The sequence below is a fragment of the Sarcophilus harrisii genome, chromosome 4, assembly GCF_902635505.1.
Source record: "Sarcophilus harrisii chromosome 4, mSarHar1.11, whole genome shotgun sequence".
NCBI classification, from domain to species: Eukaryota; Metazoa; Chordata; class Mammalia; order Dasyuromorphia; family Dasyuridae; genus Sarcophilus; species Sarcophilus harrisii.
Window position 1 is genome coordinate 220,605,029 of NC_045429.1, and position 5,167 is coordinate 220,610,195.

Below are 5,167 nucleotides of genomic sequence, written 5' to 3' on the forward strand. Positions count from 1 at the left end.
CCTCAAGAAATTCTTTTATCTTGCCTTTTTCCCTTCTTCTTTACTTAAATGCATACTTTTCCATCTTTTAAAAAATTTGTCTTTATTTTTCCATTTTATTTCTAAGTCTTTTCTTTTTACCCTCTGTCCCTTGCCCTATGTTCTTCCTCCTTTTCAGAACTACTGCCATTTGTCTTTCTTCTTTATCATTCTGCTTTAAATTGTGTAACTCAGAGTTTGTGTAAGATTCTCTTCATGAATGGAGTGACTGAATACTTGATGCTTCCTGTCTGTGAGAATGGTGAGGAGCAGAATTTGTGGGCATTAAGAGAAGACTGTTTCTGGCTTTGAAAGAGACAGATTTGGTTCCATTTTCTTTTCAGGAAAAGGTTCCTGGAAGGAAAGAAAGACCTTAGGAAGAGTTAGGCTATAGAAGAACTAGTGCATCAAATATGGCCCTAGTTCTCAATTGCCACACTATAGACTTTGAGAAGTTTTACCGTGGGTGAGGTCAAGAATCTTCATTTCAAATGAATGGAGATATCTCATTTCAAACTGGGAGAGGGGGGATGGAGCTAATTCATGTTGTATATTGCATGATATATTCTCACCTATATAATTTTGATTTCTGCTAATTATTAGCTTAGATAAGGGAGTTTATTCATCACTTACTATTTTGATGGTCTCTGTGTAACCAAAATTGGGTTTAAGGGAGTGAAGTCTTTGAATAAAACTTGGATCACCTCTTCCATATTAAGAGATCCAGTTATTTTTCAGTTGTGTTAGACTCTTTGTGACCCCATTTGGGGTTTTCTTGGCAGAGATACTGGGGTAGTTTGCCATTTCATTCTCCAGATCATTTTTACTGATGAGGAAACTGAGGCAAACAAGGTAAATTGATTTGTCCAAGGTCACACAGCTAGTAAATGTTGGGGTTGGATTTGAAATCAGGAAGTTGGGTCTTCCTGATTCCAAGTTCAATGTTCTATCCACTGTAGAAGGCTGAAATTCTGAAAAGGTATGCTTGAATCAGACAGCAGAACACTTAAGACTAATTACCTATTCAATGTAAGATAATGGCTCTATATACATATTTAGATGAGATGGTGATATAATGGGTCTCCGTGGCTATGCTCACCACTGAAAGAGCATGGCAGTTATGGCAATTTACTCATGGACATCAAAAAGTGTTAACGAGACTGATGCAGGACTTCAAAACCCTCAGGAATCATTGGATTCCCTGACGCATGATGAGACTGTTGCAGGACTTCAAAAACTTGGGAGGATCATTGGATTCCCTGACATGTGAAGCAATGGACAATAGATTGGTTTTGGACTATCTCTTGGCTGCTGAAGGAGGAGTATGTATGACTGTTATTTATATACCTTCCTTCTAGGATTTCTGGAAATCTTTTACAATACCATGTTGATTCATATTGTTTATTATATCACTACTTGCATGTGCAATTCATGTTTGTTACACCACATCAAGCCTGCACTGGCGGTGGGGAGAGTCATCTCTAATAGCATCTGCGTCATTGCTATGTGCTTGTGTAATACCTCCCATGCTGATGGGTTTGTGCATACCTGTTTCTAATAAGACCCTTCAGTCCAGAAACCCGCTAACAATATCTGGCTTGACTTCCCACTTCCCTTTGGTGTTTTTCATTTCTCTTCCTGAGATGTCAGGGAGGGTATGATCATCTCTTTTTAGTGCTTTCACCTCCCTTCCTGAGAATTCAGGAGGGCATGATCACCTTCTTTTGAGGGTTCTCACCTCCCTGAGAAGTCAGGGAGGGCGTGATTACCTGTGTTCTAAAACAAAAGAAAGTGAGAGATGTAGAGGGCTGGAATTTTGAAAAGGTGTGCTTGAATCAGAAAGCAGAACACTTAAGGCTAATTACTTATTTGAGGTGAGATAATGGCTCTATATACCTATTAAGATGAGATGGTGATGTAATGGCTCTCCTCACCATTGGTGCTTGCTGAATGTTTTGCTAGTGAGATAATCATAGCCAAGGATTGGAGGGCTGAGGGAGAGAAGTCAGAGTCACTTGATGGCAGGACGAGGAGGAAAGAGGATGGAGACTCCAGACTCCAGAAGCCAAGATACATCTTTGGCAAGCCACATGGCAGCTTGCCTGCCTCCTTCACTTCTCCCTCTAAAGACCAAGAACTTTGATTAATCCTGACTCTGACTGATCCTGAGGCCCTCTAGGGAGCTAGTCCAGAAGTCCAGACATTGTAATCCTCTGTGCCATTCCCTTAGGGAATAGACATCATTTAAAAAAAACAAAAAACTTAAATCTTAAAAAATACTTCCCCTAGACTTGCAATATTTAAGGGGACACACATACACACAAGCACACACACACACAGCTGTGTGTATGTGAGTGCATGCATGTATGTATGTATCTCTAGTTTGGTATGCCTTTTCTCAGAAAAATAAAATGCCAGCCTTGTACCACTAATCTCTAGCTCCTCTACTATCAGGATTAGTCTTCCTTAGAGAAGGGTGGGCAAGAATCCAGACATAACTATTTAATTTTCCCTATGAGGAACATTTGGATAATCTCATGTGGATACACATAATCCCACTTGAGCAGCATGCACACTTCACAAATGGTTTGGTTTCTCCTTTGAGAGGTTTAGATTGTAATCTTTATCTATCTAAGTAGATAGTGTACATGAATTACTGTTGCAAAATATGGTTGCCAAATTTCTGGTAATGAGCTTTTCAGTCTCATATAAGCTGGTCCTCAGACAAAACACATCATCAGATCATATTCAAAGCTTTTCATTTAAATTTTGCTGGCGTAGCCTTGGGAGTCTAGAGTGTCACAATGAGAAGGATTGTATGCCTTACTAATTATTATAGAATATTAAGGAGAGAGCAATTAAGTTTATTACGCATATAGAATCTCCTATCTCATGATATTTATGAATTTGGAGTACTTATTCCCACTTTTTCCTTCAATTAAAATAAATTTTGTACAGAGAAAAAAAGACAAAAGATCTGCAGGCAGACTAGAACATTTGGGAAGACAAAGTAATATGGAAGACAGGTTGGTAGATTGGGATTCTAGGACTAAAGGCTGGCTAGAGAAGAAGGAACAAAATAGGACTTCTAATAATATTCATAAATTAATACTTCAGACATTATTTCTCTAGCATATTAGTGGTAGCTTTTTGCCATGAAATTATGATAGGTAATCCAAAGATACCATCAGAAATTGCTCTAATCTTATCTAAATGTGTAGTTCCACAAAACTATTTCCAGAGAGTCAAAACTATTGAAAATTAATTGTCTCCCCCTTGGCCAACTCTTCCAATATTGTGGAGAAAAGTGGGAGCAAAATCAAAGGGTGGGGGGAGATAGAAGGAGGGAGGAGAGGAAAGTCTGTTTCCAAGCTGTCAGAATCCCTCTTTGAGTGCACAGAGGCTGAAGCTGGGGGACCTCGAACTGTCCTACTCCCCATCTCCACTTTCCCCCTACTTCCAATCCTCCTTTCCCACTGGGACTCCCCTGGATGAGCCAGAAGATTATTGTTTCTTTTCTGGATACTGAACATCTTAATAACTGATTTCAAGGATGTGATAATATGGCAAAAGATGCTTAATTGAAGCAAATGTAGAGCTAAAGGTTTTTAATGACCTCAATTCTAGAAAAATTATTTCATTGGTAGCTGTTCATCCTTCTACAATTAGCTCTGTTGGGAAACAACTCAAAAACTTTTGGATAGTCTAAGGTCAACATTACTTAGCTAGTAGTAATTGGTACACCTCAGAGATTTGTCATGCCAAACTATCCTTGTAAAAAAATCTCAGTACTGAGATACATTTTGTATCACAGAAATAGATTTCAGACTCTCACCATGGTCTGCAGGTAAGCACAATGAAAAAGGAGAGAATGACAAGGGATTAAGACATTTTTCAATGGAGGGTTTTGAGAAAATACAGAGGAAAAGAATTACATCATATAATGAAGTGGTAGGTGAGTTGTTGGCAGAGCTCAGTGCCACTGATAATCACATATTATCAAATGAATCAACTTATAACAGAAGAATATAATTTGAAGAACTTTATGCCTTAAATATCTCAATAGCCATGAATATTGTCTCAAAGGAGAAGGAAATAAAATATATTGGTCTACCAACCAATTTAGCTTAAGAATGTCAGAATTTAGAAGTTGAGAGAGAGAGAAGACTTGAGAGAATAAAACAAAAACAGTCTCAACTAAGAACTTATTCTATAGCAAACTGCCTTCAAGAATTTGGTGCAGAACAATTGTTAAGGATGGCAGCAAGCCAGTGGACCACCACCTTCCATCTCTGTGATACACTTATCTTTTATCACCAGCAAGAAGACAGCGATTGTAGTATTTCTAAACACAAATTTGTCTATCTATTTAATTTCAACAACACATTTGAAATCCATGATGACATAGAAATATTACAGTGAATGAGGATGGCTTGTGGACTGGAATCCAGAAGCTGTTCTGCAGAAAGCCTAAAAATGGCAAGAAGTTTGATAACTAAAGCTCTGTAACCTCACATGACAGAAATAGTTTAGGGATCGATCAATCAGCAGTATATATGTCACATCATCATCAAGTTCAATTTCAATTAGCACAAGATTTTCTGTAATGATTTTACCAATGTTCCAGAGTTGAAATTCCAATATATTATGTTGAAGATGATGATGACGACTTTAGTGAATATGATGATGAAGACTGATTTCCTGGCCTATAGACATTTCCCTCCCTTCAAGTTCAGCTTCAGAAATAAAGTTACACAAAAGAGAACTTTTTAAAAAGTTTTTTTTTTTATTTTTAATCCTTCCCCTAAGGAAATGTTGTTAAGCTGTTGAATTTAGAGCATGCAGCTCTGAGAAAAAAATTGATTTTCCATAAGATTTCTAAAATGTAGTATGAATGTGTGTTTTGACACCAGCGTGCTAATGAAGATCCTTTATTTACTCCATAGAATTTTGTGTTTTGTTTTCTAATGTATTTTTTACTTGAAGGAAAATCCATTTTGTTCATAACAGTTCTTGCTGAATTTGTAGAAAATGTACTTCATCCACATCAAAGAAAATAAAAGACTATCCTTTTGTAGAAAATGGTTTGCTGAATGGCCATTTATTTGAAGAATGTTTTGAGTGGTGCCCCTAATTGATGGATAGCAAG

At 37.4% G+C, this 5,167-nt stretch overlaps 1 pseudogene; it reads left to right on the top strand.

Annotated features, from left to right (window-relative positions):
* Window positions 1–431: 431 nt before the first annotated feature.
* Window positions 432–4,715, top strand: LOC100934718 (annotated as a pseudogene).
* The last annotated feature ends 452 nt before the right edge of the window (window positions 4,716–5,167 follow it).